Source organism: Quercus lobata, chromosome 5 (genome assembly GCF_001633185.2).
Source record: "Quercus lobata isolate SW786 chromosome 5, ValleyOak3.0 Primary Assembly, whole genome shotgun sequence".
Classification (NCBI taxonomy): Eukaryota; Viridiplantae; Streptophyta; class Magnoliopsida; order Fagales; family Fagaceae; genus Quercus; species Quercus lobata.
Genome location: NC_044908.1, coordinates 33012069 through 33031438, shown reverse-complemented (window position 1 = coordinate 33031438; position 19370 = coordinate 33012069).

Genomic DNA, 19370 nt, shown 5'->3' with positions numbered 1-19370 from the left:
GGTTGCACATCTGTGTATTCACATGAGTGTGGATGGGTACTTGTGGATAGGGTTCAACAGTGCTGAGTTGTTGAGCAGTATATGCAGAACTGCGAAAATCACTGTAGCAATTGTGGATAGCTCATCCCCAAAGTTTGCTTAAACTTTTGAGGGATCCTTTACATCCTTGAAAACAATGCATTGCAAAAAGTTGCATATCTGTGTATTCATGTGAGCGTGGATGATATGACTGGACAGGGTTCAACAATGTCGAGCTGTTGAACAGCACATGCAGAATTGCGAACATGACTTGGCTGAATAATGCTAAGTTGTATTAGCCTTCTCCAACCTCACTTGCCAAATGCTACTATTACGAGCAGTGAGTGTAGTAAAATTTGAGAGTTTATCCCTATATTCCCTCATAAACTTTTCAGGGAGTTTTTGCGGGTACAAAATTTAGTTACATTTTCTCAACATCAATGTAAAATTACATGAAGAAAACTATGAGGTTTAAATCAATGGCGTCCGATCATCACAATTGCAACATTAGGGAGTTTTGGAGCAATGCTACAACAAACCAATAACTTTTGTTATGAATGAAACATTTAAGAGGCTGATCAGGCTGATCAGGCTTTTAGGCTTTTACCCTATTTCTAAGTAAACCAAATATCGTTGTGACAGTGTGTTGTGTGAGCCATATGGATTTTCAGTGATTGAGTGGTTAGTCTGGTTTGGATGAGTCTGTATGTAATGTATCTATATTAAGTAGTACACTAGCAGAACTAAGATACACGAATACGGGTATATGGTACAGTGACTCACAGTGTCATATAAATGAATTATTTGTATTATTGAATTATACGTGTGGTTGGTCTGTGTGGTTTGGATGAGTCTGTATGTATTGAATCTATTAAATTTTCCTATAAGTAATGTGCAATAAATCTAAGTTAGGTGATGAGTGTTATGTGTGTAACATCTCAAATTACACAGATAGAATATTGGAAACATCAACATATCTAACTGGAGGCATTTCACTTCCTAAGGTTTTTCCTACATTACAAAGCAGAGGACATTGTCCAACCAAAGCACAAGAATCATATGTAGCAACAAAGAACAATAGGGAAAAAATGAGCAAGTGATTTCGTATATACTTGGCCAATCCATTAAAAACATTGCAACATACTGACATAGCAATGTAATACATTACCATTTTCATGTCACACATGGTGGAAGGGAGTATTATCTTGAAGAAATGTGAGTGTCTACACCTCGACGGCCGGTGATGGTCCCAGTTGGGCCCCGCTCTACTCCGGCGAGTCCTTACTTTAGGAGCCATATGGTTTTTCTGTGAAAGAGTGGTTGGTCTGAGTGGTTGGTTTGTGTAATTTGTATGAGTCTGTATGTATTGAATCTATTAAATTTTCATATGTAGCAACAAAGAACAACAGGGAAAAAATGAGAAACTGATTTCATATAAACTTAGCCAAAACTAATGAACAGTTAATCTTTAGATTTGCAAAAGTTGAACGTATATAATCATCATTTGTCAAACATTAACAACAACATTCTGTATTGCACAGAATGTGTAGACATTAACAACAACGTCTAATGTTCGTAGGTAAAATTTTTTGGAAATCATCATTGCTTGAATCTAAGAAGTCTAAAATATCTCTTTCATTATCTAACGTAGTAATTTCATTAATAGACTTGATGACTCGCTCTTACACCTTCCCCTTTAGATGCTTCCTAACTTTTTGGATTGCGTAAAAACGGTCTAGTGGCCTTTGCATTTGATTGTTCTCTTGTTCAAGACGAGCGAATATGTTGGTAGGTTCATCTCTAGGTAACTCGGTTGAGCGTGCCTTAAGAACTTGTAACCCATGTCATCAACAATACACCTCCAACTCACACCTCTTCTCATATAGGGTTGACCAAGGTGGTTCTGTTACGGTGAACTCTATTGCAGTTGTATTTGTACTTAGTTTAGTAGGTTTGCCGACCATGATGTGCCCGATACTTCCAAAACTCTCGTACGTGTATATTGGCATATTAACAAAATCTCTCTTCTTTCCAACCCATTTCTCTCCATAGTGGTTTGTGTATGTCTATAGTTGTTGATCTGCTAGAACTTGTGATGATCCATTTGTTGAAGTAGATTCAAACTTGTTTTGTATTGTACGAGTTGCGACTCATAGCTTAGTCAATATACGAAGTTAGTGGGGTAGAAAGAAGATCATTATTGTGGTGCATTTATAACCTCATTTCATGGTCCAATCATTACAATTTCAGTTATTAGGGTTTGCCATGTCAATACAGGTTGGAAAAACACTATATGAACAGGGTTTTTGATTTTCCCAATGTCACCTCAAATGTGGGCAGTAGTTGCAACATTAGATGTAAATGGGACATCTGTGCATCCAATTACACAACTGTGTATTCACGTGAGTGTGTGAAACAGTGTTGAGCAGCACGTGCGGAATTGCAAACATGACTTGGCTGAGTAGTGGCGTTTGTTGGTGCACGTGGTTCGTTGAAGGGGTTTGATATGACTATAGTTGGTGCTACAGTAGCGGGCTGGTGATGTGTCTTCAAAGTTCGAACTTGGTCATCTTGAAACTTCACTATATTAATTGTGTTTAGTCTTTCACGCTGAAATTTTGATATATTAATTTATTAATTGTGTTTGATCTTTCACAAAACATTAAACATTACGGTGTTTATTATCCTTGGTCATTTTCAAGGATGCTAGTAAAAACAGTCTTCCCATCATTCGTGTCTACTGGTTAGGAGTAATAGCATATGGTAAAGCCATCTTGAACCCTAAAACTGAGCTGTCAAACAGTGACATCTCATAAATATGTACATGAAAAGCATCACTTTGCTCTTAGAACCATCACTCTTACAAATTAAGTAGCCCCACAGCTCGAAACACTGAAATATCTCTCATAATCGTGGCCAATTACTGTTACGCTGCAGATTTTGAATACATATTTACTCGACTGTTGCTCATATACGTTTGATTATGGGAGCTAAATCAAAGACTTGCTAGTTTGAAGTGAAGCCTAACTGGAACTAACTTTTAAACATCACGGTGTTTATTATCCTTGGTCATTTTCAAGGATGCTAGTCAAAATGCTCTTCCCATAAACTCACGTACGCTGCCAATTTCTATCTCACTTTCTATCTCTCACTTTTCTTCATATTAAAGGCATTTAATTTAGCTCTACATCCTCCTTTATTTTTCTTCATATTGAAGACATTTACTGTTAGAGGCTCCAACAACTTTTTTGGTTCTATCCTTTCACGGTGGCTTATTATCGTGGTTGACTTCAAGATTTTAAATCGGAGGGTGTGTGCTTGAAGTGGCTGTTTTTTTGAGTTTTTTTTTTTTTTGGAATTTATGGTATTTTATTAAGGGAATTAAGCCAGTTGGATGAGAATTATGATTGATTGGTTTTGCATTTTCATGTGTAGGTATTGGATAAGATTTGATTCAACATGACTCTCTCTATTAATGTCATTTTAGATTGCAAACACTTTTTCTGGTTTTTGGGTTATAGATCTGGTGAACAATTTGGGTGCAATTACGAGGTCTGGGACCAAGGAATTTATGGAGGCATTGCAGGTTGGAGTGAATGTGTTCATGTTTGGTCAATTTGGTTTTGGGTTTTAAGGAAATTAAGCTGCTTGAAGTGGTAATTTACGCTACTTTTTTTCTAATGTAATTTACGCTACTCTTTTTTAGAGGGTATTATATAAACAAGTTTTTCCATGTAAATTATGCTATTTTTATAAATGTAATTTATGCCATTATTTTTTCTGGGGTATTATTATATATTTGATGTATCATGTTAATAGTTACCCAATTTAAACCTCACATGAAGTGGTTGTTATCTAAGAAATTGTTGTAAACAGATTTTTTTTGTAACATAAATTATATTTATCATTTGTATAATTCTATGTGAAATTCAATTTACTTCTTTTTTTTTTTTTTTTTTATAATTATTACTTTACTACTCCATAAACAATGTGTAAGGTTGAATTTAATCAACCATCTTATTTGCTTTATTCTGTGCCAAATTTGCTTGTATTTCAGCAATTAGTAACCCTTTATTTAGGTGGGATTTTTGTAAGGGTAGTGAATGAGATAGTGTGAAGAAATGCTCAAGAGTGTGCAAGAAAAACAAAGACTCGCGACTGGATCTTGTGGGTGACTCACGGCTGCAAGCCGTCAGAAACTGCACACGTGCCAGGCATGCCAGAAGTTGAAGCATCATGCTAGCTGGAGCACTACAGGACAAAATAGGACAACTGGCCGTTTAGTTATCTCACGGCTAGATCTCACGACTTAGTCAAGCCGCGAGCCAGCCCTGTTTTGAAAAACCTGACTCTTCACATTCCATTCTCACCCAAGTATAAATACCCCTTATACCCACGAAAGTAAGAGAGCTTCTAGAGAGAATTTTGAGAGAGAAACCCTAGAGTAAAACAAGATTGATTCATTCACAATCTTCACAAAAGAGACTCTTCAAATTCCTCTACTCTCTTCCTCTCTATTGTTAAATCCTTGAGAGGCCTTTTACCAAAACCTTTTCTCACCATATCCATTTCTGTGAGATGGCTGTTTGGTGTTCTGGGAAGTAGTTAGGAAGGAACTAATTTCACATTGGTTGATGCTATGGTCAAATAGCGGAATCCGGGAAGCTAGAAAAGAAATAGGTTTGGAGCAACCTCGTTGGAGCAAGAAGTTTGGAGGGCTTAGGTACACTGGGTAGATTAGGATTGGAGGGTCTATTACTGTTCATGTATCCCAACTACATTTTCTAGTGGATTACTTACTGCTTGAAGGGCGGCGGAGAGATTTTATACCGAGGGCTTCGGTTTCCTCTTCGATAACACATTGTTGTGTTGTCCTTATGTTTGCATCTCTCTTCCCTCAATCTTTGCCTTTTATTTTTTGCTGTGGATGTGATTTTAATTGGCTTAGATTGTTTACCAATTCTGTTTATAGCTTGTGTTCATTTTCCGCAAACTTATTGTTTGTCATAAAGCTTGAGTTAGTATTTTTGTTATTGGGGGTCTAAACGTTCAAGGGTGTTTTATACACTATTTGAACTTTCACAATGTTACATTGTTAACACCTTATTTTGTAACCCGCATTTAACCTCACATAGAGGGTAAAAGGGTAATTTCACCTTGGAAATATGCATCTTGATTCTGGTCATTAGATCCTTAATCTCATTTCACCAAAATGATCTTGATATTGTAACAATTAAATCGACTGGTCATAAGCCCGAATCGGATCACCAGATTGAAAGTTATCATCAAATCAAGTTTTAATGGCTGAGATGCACTATCACAAATTGAGTCCTACTATATGTGATTATGAACAATTAATTTCAATTGGTTATAAGTATAATCAATTTGAGATCAATGAGGTGTCATAATTTGATTGGTTAGGACTACATTATATGGTAGGATTGCACATACCTAATTAATTAGATAGTTAAACATTAATTATTCAATGAGTAATTTGTACAATTATCTTTTAATTAGAGTAAATTTGGAACCAGTTAAGTCTGAAATGGGAGTGATTGAAACCATTTAATGTTAATTGAGAGCTAATTTGGGATCTATTAATGTTAATTGTGCTGAAACCATTTTCTAACAAATGACCTCTGCTCACTATTTCATCGATATCTCTCAGAATATTTTGAATCTGTGAATGACGTTAATTTTCCCAGAAACTAGACATCCGGGGCTTCAATTTAAGCACAAGAATGAGATAATTTTGATCAGAATTGAGTCAGATATGATTTTTCGAAGTTGACTTTACAGGTTGTTATAGCAGCTACAGGAAAACTGAACTTTGCTTGCTGCCCACTCTCATCAATCTCCCCATTCAATGTACCAAATTTTTCCAAAGGCTAAAATGAGGTCTAGGTTCATGATTCTTTGTCAACCCTCATTAAATGACCTTCCATTCATATTTCCTCTACCACTACTATATAAACCCCTCATCTTTTTCATTTCAAAGTACACAAAAAAAAAACCCTTCTCTTCCCCTCTCTTGAGTTCTAGTGAAGTTGAGTAGTCTTGTCATATCTTGGTCTTCCTGAGACTCAAGGTATTGAGTGAGACTCACTTTTCCTCTCCTAATTCTTCTTTTCCTCCACCTTTAGGATCTCTACCAAGAGTTTTCTCCTCCACCATATGGATCTTGCATGAAGGTATAATCCATTTCCCTAACTTGTTTTTTGTGTTGCCATGATGAAAATTTAGGATTAAAGTATGATAGTAATTATTTAAATTCTCTTGAATATGTTTGAATGTTCTTAAATGTTCTTATGTGTTCTTTATATATTCTTGGTTGTTCATTACATGTTTATGCATAACACTAGTTTCGTTCTTAAATCCACATAAAAAAACATGAAAAAATGTTTATTTAATAATTCTTTTAAATTCTTGAATCTAGGATATCACCATCCACACACATTCACTAGAGTTTATTTTTCAATCCAAATGTCATGCTTAATAAATTGAATTAGGGTTTATCACATGCACACACATTAAATTCAACATGCAAATTGATTGATAACATATTAGATGATGTGATATGAATGTTGGCCACCATAGTCTAGAAGACTAGTTTCACTAGGCAAGGTGGGTGCCTATCACCTTCCCACCTTGTAACATAGCCTTCGAGCTTAGATTAAGGGTTAGTAGATCAAATGTTTATCCATGTAATTTTCGATTTTTAGATTGTAACTAGGAAACAAAGCCATGTACTTTATCTTAGATTGTATCTAGGACCAAAGCCATGTAATTTTCCTATGATCAATGTAAATTCAATTACAAATTAATAAAATGAGGAATTTTTCAATTTTGGTTTTCTTATTTATTCTAATAATTAAATAAGTGGCGACTCCATTGTAAAACCCTTCATCTAAAGGGGAAAATATAGCTAATCGAACCTCCATTTTGAGAGGCAATAACACAACTTCACCCATTCACGTGGGTTTGGTCCAACATCCTATAAAACAAGCGGGGGGCGCAGTCTGTCACATACGTACATTTTCTCAGTTTTAAGGGTAATTGATATCTTTGAAATTTAATCGCTTTTTAACTTTTGTTATGGATGCGTAGTATGTGGCTAACCATCATTGATCCTTTCACCGTTAAATAAATATATTTGAAATTTAAACTCTTTTTCACTTTTGTTATGGATGTGTAGTAAGTGGGATTTTTTAAAATGTGTATTTTTTCTTTTTTTGATAAACTTTTAAATAAAGATAGGGTCACACCAATTCCCTAAAATTTAGCATTTTATTTTCTTTCAAAGTCAGATATGTTAGTGCCTAAATATAAGGATATGGATGGAGAAATTATAGTAGTGGTTTTATAGTAGGAGTCTTTTTTTTTCCACCCAAATATAGAAGAGATTAAAAAAAAAAAAAAAAAAAAAAAAAAAAAGGGAAAACATGAGATTTTTTTTTTTAATTTTTTTTTTTTTTTTTACAAAAGAAAATAGTTTTGAAACGTGGGATAGACAATGGGATTTTTTTTTAATAGTACATGGATAGAACATGGGATTTTTTTAAACGTGCTTTTTTTTCTTTTTTTGATAAGCTTTTAAATAAGGATAGGGTCACACCAATTCCGCACCTTAATGTTTTAAATTTCCCTAAAATTTAGCCTTTTATTTTCTTGGACAATTAGATATGTTAGTGTCTAAATATAAGGATATGGATGGAGAAGTGGAAACATATATACTTTTGGATAATCAGTGACAGGAAACAGGAAACATAGGTATTAATTATTGAAATAAATCTATATAACGTTTATCCAAAAGTATAAACGTGTTTGAGTATAGCAAATTTAATATAATTTTAACTATAAACTATTCTGAGCTCATGTGTGCTCAGAAGCTTTTCTATTTTTTGGGTAAGGGTTAATTTAGAGCATTTATTATAATTTGGAATTACACCCGCTTGTTGTTCATACGATTTGTACCCTTTAATTACATAAACATTGCTGATTTGTAAAAGCCCATTGAATTTAGGGTTCATGTATTCATATGGAATTTGGGGATTTTCATGGGTGTGGGTGTTTTGACGTGAAATATGTAATGGGTTTTTTTGTATGGGTGTTATACACACGTTTTCTACCCTTTAATTGCAAAGAACTCATGATTTTTGAAAAAAGGGAAATTAGGGTTCATGTCTTCATATTGGGAATTTGGGGATTTTGATGAATAGGAGTAGTTTTGATCTAAACTGGTTCATGGGTTGTTGTGTATGCTTGTTGGTGGCACGTTCTCTATCGTTTATATTCAAATTTTTCACATTTGGGTATGCATGTTGGTTCATTCGCCAATCTTGTTCTTCAGGGAATTTGGGGTTTTGTTGAATTGGGTATAATTGCCTGAAATTGACCACCGTCTAAAGTTTGATGGATTTGTAGTCACTAGTTTTACACCCGCTGCACAATGTGCAATGTGGGTTCGCATGTTTTTCAAATAACTTGACTGCATGGGTCAATGTTCATATATTTCCAGAAAATAGATCATTTCAATGCATTCATTCATGCCCCAATTGTATCCATGCATCATGTAGCCTTTTTCTCATGCATATGTACATTGTGTTTATGTGTCTTTAACGCAGTTCTGAATATTGGTTTTCTGTTGTACTTTCATTCCGTCTCTGTAGATCCTAGTTATGGCTCCTAAGAAGTCTAAAACCATTAAAACCAAAGCCAAAAGAGTGTATACCTCCTCATCTGAGCCTGCAATTGCGTTTGATCAAATAAGAAACGGTTACAAACGAGCAAAGGTTTGAAAACTTAATTCATAATAGGAATATTTTGCTAGAATGACAAATCAATCTAGATGAATTACCTCTTTCTATCCATAGGAATCTACAATGTAGGAACTAGTTGTCTCTGTGTAAAGATTTACAACCCTCTCCAACTGCCCTGATTAAAGAGTTCTATTCCAATCTCCATATTCATTCTGAAGATAATCTGAGTACTTGGATTCAAGATCAAAGTTTTGTCATGACTAAGAATGATGTATCCGATGCTCTTAATGTACCTCGTGTTTGTAGACCTACTTATCCATACTCGGAGCATACTCCTATATCTGATGTTATGACTCTTCTTTGCGAAAGATCAGTGACATGGGGATCTGACCCAAGAATTAACTCGAGTGAGTTAACCAAGCTTAATTATATCTTCTTTAGGATAGCTTGTCACAACATCTTCCCCACTCCCATGTCCATACTATTCCTATAAAGAGGTGTTTCTTTTTGTATGCCCTCGTCACTGATGCCTCCATTTGTTTTCCTTCCCTTTTCATTAAAACGCTTGCTGAGGCGCATAGGAGTAAGTGTAAGAAGCATGGTCTATTCTTTCCAGTTTTCATTTATATGGTTCTAAACTTTTTACAGTTAGAAAACTTTCCTTCCCTAAAGTTGATCCACATCACAGCCCCTATAGGAGCCACCTTTCTCAAACAGCGGAGTGCACAAAAGAAGAATGTTGGACCAAGTGTTGGTTCATCAAAAAGACCATGAGTACAGTCCACCGCTGGAGATGTTCATGCTGAGGAGAGTCCTATTGATCCTACAGCTGCTATTGTTGACGATAGTGATGATGAGGTACATGTTGATAGCGTAGTTGCAGAGCCCACCGTTCCTCCTCCTCTCTCTCTTCATGCTATGATGGTGACCTTTATGACAACTCAAGCAGCTCATGGACAGCTTTTAGATGGGCTTATTACTGAGGTTGCTGCTTTGAGAGCGGATTTTTCAGAGTATAGGAGTGCTTTTCCATCTCCTCTACCCTTTGACTCTTGATGATTGCCTTTGGCAATACATAACAGACAAGGGAAGTAGGGATTGTAGCATAGGGGGGAGAGTAGTTTTTGTAGCTTCCGTAGATTATATGAAAGTTATTTAATGTGATTTTTAAGTATTTGTATATTATTATATGTACTCTTCAAGGTTCGCAAATGTGGTTTTAATGTTATGATAATATGACCATATTCACAATGTGTGATGACTTTTATATTGAATGATCATTTTCTTTCTTTTTTTCCTTCAACTAGAATGTGGGTAAGGTAACCTCATTGATAACATATGCATATTTGAAGAAAAACTACAGTCATTGAAATGATAACAAAGAGGAACCTACCTCATCAAATGCATTATCGATTAGTTCTGCAATGGCTATACCAAAAAAATAAAAAGAGATCATAACAAATACTAGCCTCTGAGCATGCGCGTGCTCAGAGGCTCTTCTATTTTTTGGATAAGGGTTAATTTAGAGTATTTATTATAATTTGCGATTATTACATTTTCCAATCACAAAAAAAAAAAAAAAAAAAAAAAAAAAAAAAAAAGGGGTGTGAGCATACAAAAAGAAACACCTCTTTATAGGAATAGTATGGACATGGGAATGGGGAAGATGTTGTGACAAGCTATCCTAAAGAAGATATAATTAAACTTGGTTAACTCACTCGAGTTAATTCTTGGGTCAGATCCCCATGTCACTGATCTTTCGCAAAGAAGAGTCATAACATCAGATATAGGAGTATGCTCCGAGTATGGATAAGTAGGTCTACAAACACGAGGTACATTAAGAGCATCGGATACATCATTCTTAGTCATGACAAAACTTTGATCTTGAATCCAAGTACTCAGATTATCTTCAGAATGAATATGGAGATTGGAATAGAACTCTTTAATCAGGGCAGTTGGAGAGGGTTGTAAATCTTTACACAGAGACAACTAGTTCCTACATTGTAGATTCCTATGGATAGAAAGAGGTAATTCATCTAGATTGATTTGTCATTCTAGCAAAATATTCCTATTATGAATTAAGTTTTCAAACCTTTGCTCGTTTGTAACCATTTCTTATTTGATCAAATGCAATTGCAGGCTCAGATGAGGAGGTATACACTCTTTTGGCTTTGGTTTTAATGGTTTTAGACTTCTTAGGAGCCATAACTAGGATCTACAGAGATGGAATGAAAGTACAACAGAAAACCAATATTCAGAACTGCGTTAGAGACACATAAACACAATGTACATATGCATGAGAAAAAGGCTACATGATGCATGGATACAATTGGGGCATGAATGAATGCATTGAAATGATCTATTTTCTGGAAATATATGAACATTGACCCATGCAGTCAAGTTATTTGAAAAACATGCGAACACACATTGCACATTGTGCAGCGGGTGTAAAACTAGTGACTACAAATCCATCAAACTTTAGACGGTGGTCAATTTCAGGCAATTATACCTAATTCAACAAAACCACAAATTCCATGAAGAACAAGATTGGCGAATGAACCAACATGCATACCCAAATGTGAAAAATTTGAATATAAACGATAGAGAACGTGTCACCAACAAGCATACACAACAACCCATGAACCAGTTTAGATCAAAACTACTCCTATTCATCAAAATCCCCAAATTCCCAATATGAAGACATGAACCCTAATTTCCCTTTTTTCAAAAATCATGAGTTCTTTGCAATTAAAGGGTAGAAAACGTGTGTATAACACCCATACAAAAAAACCCATTACATATTTCACATCAAAACACCCCCACCCATGAAAATCCCCAAATTCCATATGAATACATGAACCCTAAATTCAATGGGTTTTTACAAATCAGCAATGTTTATGTAATTAAAGGGTACAAATCGTATGAACAACAAGCATACGTAAAAACTCGTGAACCATTTCAGACCACAAGACCCAAAATCATGAAAATCCCCAAACTTGCATAGTTCGAAATTTCAACTTTTAGAGGGAGATTAATGCAGAATTTTTAGTTAATTTGAATGGGAAGCAAGGGTAAAAGAGTTTTACTACAGTTGAGGATCGATGTTTGGGGCTCGAGAAGTCGCTTTCGAGCCTGAGGAATCGAGAGCAATCGAACTGCTGCTTTTGTGGGGAGTCAAGTGCAGCAATCCAACACCAGAAATAACACTGAACAATCTACCATAGCCCCAAATGTGGAGAATCCACATAACTTGATAGTACCATGATCGAGTATTGCAAAAATCGATACCACAAAAGTTGAGTTTCATAATACTTGACCGATCCAACACCAATCGAATACCAATCTATTTTTACAGAAAATTTTGGCCTCACTCACACATTTTTTTGATGGGTCGAACCCCAGTTTCGACTAATCCAAAGGAGGAGAAATTTGTTATCAATACTCGACTATACTGGTATTGAGTTTCATAAGTAGAACTCGCTACTTCTAAAACCAAGTACTTTCGACTCTACTGATCACATGGAAGTCGAGCCATCGAGTTATGTGGAAAACCCTACCACAACAATCACTACTTTAAGCATGTTTCTTTTGTTGTCAGCTGCAACTTAGTTTTATCAACACACCAGCTATGTTATGTTTATTAGAATTTTCATGAAATACTTGTGCATTACAATAAATAGTTGCTTTTGAGATTTCCCCTGCTATAAATAATTTTTGCCACCAAGTTGTAGAAACTAGAAATCATACTAAACATAAGGCACTGCTTGTAATAACTCCAATTTGCATGTAACTGAATTGTTCGCTTAACCAGCTTAGTGAAACCTCCAAAGTACATAACATTAGTGCCATTAACAAAGTGCATGACCACATAAGTACATAACAAAGTACAGAACTTAGTATCAACTTCCAAGCAAAAAATGTCATATAACACCGTCTTCTCGTCATGTACCAGTTCAATTGGTGTGGTTCGGGTGCTTCCTCAGGCAGTGGGGATCATCCTGGTTGTGCAACATACGTCAGTTATGTTTGCTCCACCTTGGCTACCGTACCTACTGTAAAAAGTTCAAATATGTTAGGTTTCATGGACCTATATAAGTTATTAACAAGCAACATAGCCACAACACCGCTCAGATTCATGACTTACGACGAAGGATGTGACAAAACTATTGAACAGCCTCATTTAATGATTCTCTAGTAAGCATCATATTTAAATAACAATTGGACTCATTTGCCTATCCATGCATGAACACCAACGTTTGTTTCATCTTCAAACCAAAAATTCAAGTCATTTTATTCCTAATACTTACTATGGCAATAGACAACAATTTACTACTACTGAGTTGTTAATAGTCACGTAATGATTTATATGACAAAAGTTGTTAAGAAATGGAAGCTTTACCTATGATGCAGCTCCACCACTCGTTGACTCCGCATTTTGAGTAGGACATGTTCTACGGTTGTGCCCCTCTTGGCGACACAACCCACATCTTGACTTCAGTCCATTCTCGATCCATAGGGAGGTCAGCAACTCCCTATCATCCTCGTCCATCTCATTACTGATTCGTGTGGATACAGGCCAACCTTTGTTCTGGATCAATCACAGGTTGGGCCTCACTAGTCTAGTTTCTTCCGAATCCGGCCATGCTAATCTAGTAAAAGAGTGTGAATAAGAAGAGACAAAAATAAAGGAAGATGAAGGGAAAGAGGAAGAATGATATTAATGTAGAGGGTAGTGGGGAGATGAAAAGGTAAGGGAGGGAGAAAGATTGAAGAAGTAGTGGAGAGATGAAATGGTAAAGGAGAGAGAAAGGTTGGAGAAGTGTAAATATTAAAAAAATAAATGTTAAAAATAATTATAAGAAAATTGGGGGAAAAAAAAAAAAAAACCCTAAAGCTTGAAAGGATTCAACGTTTTTGTTTTTATTTTTTTTTAGCTGAAAAGGCTCACACAAAACCCTAAAGGTAAACTGAAGAGGTTTTGGGATGGGCTTGATAGTGGAACTAAATAAATAAGAGGTGGGCTGGATTAATTATATTGAATTATTATAAGGTGATAGTGAAGGTAAATAAATAAGTAGTGGGCTGGATTTATTATAAGGTGATAGTAGAAGTAAATAAATAAGTAGTGGATTGCATTTATAGGGCTGAAAATTGTAAAAACCATTTTAAAATTGTATGACAAATTATATATATATATATATATATCTATATATATCTATATATATATATATATATATATATTTTAAATGACGTGGCAGCTGATGTGGCGCAATGTAAGAGCAGCCGCATTAAATGCTATACTTCAGCTTTTAGTAATATATAGATGGGAAAAGACAAGAAGAAAAAAAAAATAAAAAAATAAATGACTGTTATTTTCAAGCAAAAGCCCAAAGAAAACGTCAAAAATCAAAAAGTCAGGAACATAGCTTGAATTTTATGCGTGTGTTTTGATATACAATTCTCTTGAATTTCCCTTTTGTTTGACTCAAGGTTCTTGAAAATATTGGCCCATGATGCGCCAATTATGTTACCAGGCTACAAGCTAGGACTCTACTCAGCGTGATATCTTGACAAAATGAGCGAAAATAAAAGATTTACTAATGTAAGCAGTATTTTTCTAGAATTATAATATATTAAAAATTATAATATATTTTTCACAAAATAAAGAAGATCATATCTCAATCAAAACCTATCATGTGCTAAACAAGATTAGTGCCAACATGGATTTATTATTAAAGTCAACTATAGACACATGCATGGTGAATGACAAATGGCATGACAATTGTATCAAAGTAATCAAATAACATACCTCCTGGCGAGGGGACCTGCCTCCACCGGCGGTTGTGGCGGCCTCGTAACAGGGCATATAAGTGGGAACCTCGAATATGCCCACAGCTGCACCAACATCAATGCTCTTCCAATTTGCTTCACCTTCGTCTTTGATGCCTTGCATAGGTGCTTGTACAACCAAGCTAATGCTCCACTGCCCCAACTATACCTCTTCGCATTGCTAATTGGGTTCAAGAACTGTAGAGGCATCACCAACACTCGATCTGCCGACTTGGCCATAAATAGAATGGACCCCAACCACACCAGTATGTGATAGCACACACGTTACTACACTACCTCGTCAGTAGCATCTGTAGGTAGGGGACCTCTAAATTGTTCCTTCAGCAAGCTGACTCTTATCCTCGCCCTAGCAATGATAGACATGTTCTCACGGGGACGTGGTACCGGGTCTGGAGGACGATGACCTAGTAAATCATGGCACAACGCAGGCCAATCTAGCTTGACACTCCCAGTCACTGGCAATCCATCAACAGGAACCCTTAGCATCACCTTGATGTCTTGTAAGGTGATATCCAACTCTCCATGCGGTAAGTGGAACGTGTGCGTCTCCGGACGCCAATGCTCAACTAGTGTGTGATTAATGCGTGATCAAGTTCCATGTTTGGAACCTTAAATAACCCTTTGAAACCCGCCTTAGCAATGTAATGGGCAATCTGTGGGTCTAGCCCATGCCGAGTTAACTTGCAAGATCAACGTCTGCACTTTAGCACGCCTAGCATTACCTGCACACGAAAGAGAGTTGTCTTAGGATAGTGCACACGAAATAACTATAAGAATGCTACATAATAATAATATGCAAGAAACAGTAGGCTAACTGGTTAGTTACAAACATTTGCAATATGTTAGTTACGATGTTAACTGGTTATTCACTCTAGCTCAATAGCATATAGGATCAATTTAAGATCAATGACATTGTTTAAAATTAGCACTAAGGTGATGGGCATTATGTTTTGAAATGAATGAACAAAGTGCCTCACTATGTCAAATGGAGTAGGGAATTAGGAATCAAAGTCAGTTGTCTTATGTGTAGCCACGCCTATTTGTGTGTGCACATTTGGAAAAATAATGGCAGCGGGTTCATTTTAATTGATTACTATAACTTTTAAATGAGATCTACTAACTTTGAATATACCTTTTCATTAGCCACTACTGATGTTTAATATTTTTTTTAGCATTAGTAGTTTCATGATTATTTCTGCTTCATACCATTTTCTCTTTGGATTAAATAAAATTCTGCCTAAACCAAAAGAGAAATGATACCATTTCCAACATCTATTTACAAATAATCAAAGAACCCTACAGAAAGAAAAAGAAATGATTTCGACATGTTTGAAGTTCAGTACAATTACGTACCTAACCGGCGGCAGGCGTCTCCCACAGCGCCGTGGATCAATGAGCTGGCTGCTGCGTCAACTATGTACCAACCACGGGTCCAGGATCCATATTTGGCAGTTGTTACATATCTGACACGCATGCAATCATGTTAATAAACCATTGATCGCAGGCAGACATTAACAATACAACCAGGACTTGCAATTATAAACATTCATAATTTCCAATACAGCTAGGACTTGCAAAAAAATAGAAGTTGCATATTAACTATGAAAGTATCATAACAACTAACATGCAGCTTTAGACAGAAAACAACTTTTGAAAAGATAAAGATATTAGGGGAAAAAGTATTTTTCCCCTAATCTTTAAGTACCTCCGTACTTGACATCACATTCTAAAAGATATTTTATTTCATAAAGCAAGAAGTGAAAAGGGTTCATAATAAGTTAGTGGCTAGTGAGGAGTTTTTTCAAGAAAAAAGGGGAGACAAACATAGAAGTAGGTAATGGACATCTCACTCACAAGCACAGCTTTGGAGGCAACTAATAATAATCAAATTAATATTGAGCTTAATTAAATGGATTAAACAATTGTGAGACCTATACCATCAAATGATGGTGTGTGCCATCAAATGATGGTGTGTGCATAGTTATGTGTCAAATGAACATTGAATTGGTGACCATAACAGTCCAAGAGCTTTGCTTTCTTTTCTTTTGGGTTTTTTTTTATTATTTATTTTTATGAATACAGTCCAAGAGTTAACAATTTTGAGATTATGGATAATGAATCTTTTCTATTTCTCTTATTCTTCAAATTAGTTAGAAAAAAAAAATCATCAATTTTATAAATAAATAAATAGAAAAAAAAATCTTTTAAATTCGAACCTTAAAATGGTCAGACTTACAACTGCAACCAGTCTCAAGAATTGTCAGTTGAAATTACACTATAAAGCAATCTTCCTTTTGCCAAAAGAAAAAACCAAGACAAGATTCCAAACAAACGTATTTTATCAAACTCATGGTATTCTCTATAAACATGTAACAAGGGTTCAAAAGTCCTATAAAATTACGAAATCATATAATTCCCATGACTTAAATCATTACGAAATTCTTGTCATTTCTGAATATTGTAATTGATCTCTGACATCTAAATGAGATTAAGTACAATCCAAGCAAGCCATGCTCACACTGTTAAAATTGAACATGCATAAGGTTCAAATTTGGCAGAACAGAATTTCAAAAAGTTTAAACTTTCCTTCAGAACCGATCACCATGAAATTTGGAGGGGAAACTTACTATAGAAATTATGTTTTTAAACTATCAAAACCATTACATATATCAAGAAGATAGACATACTTAAGATTCAGGTAAAAGATAACAACAATTCAGGTTGAATTCCCGCAGATCAACACTAGGACTAAACTAAAACCAATAAAGTCCACTACAATGAATGTTTTACTCATGACTTTATCAGAGCCAGATTATAATCATACAACCCAAACCCATGTGCTTTATAAACAAATAAAAAGGTCGTAAAATAGGTTGTACACTTGTATGGAGTCAAGGAATGGTGATTGGTAGGCAATGCAATGAAAGTTTAGCTCATACTTACACCCCCCCCCCCCCCCCCCCCCCTTTTTTTTTTTTAGTCTCAACTAACTCAAGAGTGAGTACATATGTAGCTATAGCTTTAATATAAGGGAAAAGACCTTAACTTTTAAACTCAAAGTTTGAATCCCATATGGTTGAGTGCATTGTACTTACCTTTACAAAATAGGTTTACATTTAAAAAAAGAAAAAGCACTAGAGTTTAAACCTAAAAATATTCTTGAACCACAAAATATACTTCAAATTCCACAATCATAGTCAACCTCAATTCAACAACCTTGTCTTTTGACATCACCCACCGATGATTAAATATATATAGCACTAGTAAAGCCTACATCAAACCACCCGACTCAAACCTTATTTTTTCTTCGAATGAACTCCCAAATAAGTCATTAATGCCCTCTACTCTCTATGTCTATTTAAGAAGGCTTACTTAATTCCAAACCGTTAATCATCATACACAGGCTAATCAACTAAATCAAGAATGAGTACACATGTAGCCATAGCTTTTGCGTGAACCAAATTCAAAATATCAGTTCTCCTATGGACACACCCATCCTCACATCCAATTTCACAACTTGTTGCCTTATGTGATAGCAAGTGGTGGGTCTACATGGGCAAAATGTGTCTGCCACTCACAGTTGCACAAGTCAGCAAGTTGTGAAATTAGGTTTTTCTCTATAATTATTTACAAACGAGTATTGCTACAGATACTACAAGTTTTACTACATTGAACTAACAAATTGATATGTCACCAATTATAAAGAGGCAATTCAAATGTTCAGTTAAGACGTTGTTGAAACCCACTAATCACATTCATTGACTCATCAGTTTGTAAGCTTTATGTAGTAAAACTTGCGTCACCTTTAGCATTTTCCTTCACAAAAGAGTTCTACTTCTTTCCTAAAAAAAAAAAAAGAGTTCTACTACATACGTAACATTTTGCAGTAAAATTCAATCTCTCACAAACCCACCTCACAACATTTTGCATTAAAATTCAGTCTTTCAAGATTCATAATAAGAAACTTGGATGGAGTGTGGAGTACATACTATCTAAAATGTAATCCCATTGTCAATAACATCCACAAAGTTGGGTCATGAAAGTGAAATCTCTAGCTAGCTTTCAAGATGAATATTATTTTTTAAATTATAAAATTCAGGCTAGCTATACCTTTTGTTAGAGAAATCAAGAAACGTAATTGAGACACAATTCACATTTCCTGCCATGAGATATGTCTATAGCTTTATTGAGTCTCTAGTAAGTTTATTATAAGTATGTGGAAAAATTATATTTTAAAGCTCCTACTTTAAGAGAACAAATTAGACCCACAATCCATATTAAAGCCCAAATACGATATAGTTCTAGGGTAAAGATTAGATTTTTTTTTTTTTTTACTTTCTGTTGAAATTATAGATTTTGATTTGATATAGTTTCAAACTATATGAATTAAAAAGCAATTTTCCCTAATAATGAACACCATTGTCATGCCAACTGTATTTTACCTGAATTTGTGCCCTAGTTATGCATCAAAACCCAATTCAAAACCAAACCCAAAAAAGCTCAAACAACAACAATAATAATGAATAGAGAAAAATCTAACAAAGAAAAACTTAAGAAGCCACACTCAAATCAGAGTACATGCACAAGCCACAATTAACTTAGATTAAATGCAAAGGGAAAAAATTGAACTCAGCATTTACAAATTACCTTAATACGTTTCTAATCCTTTAACTCTAAAGATGGATTGGGTTGACCTTCGGCTATGGTGAGGGTTATGGTGAGAGTTTTTGGGTGTGGGTTTGC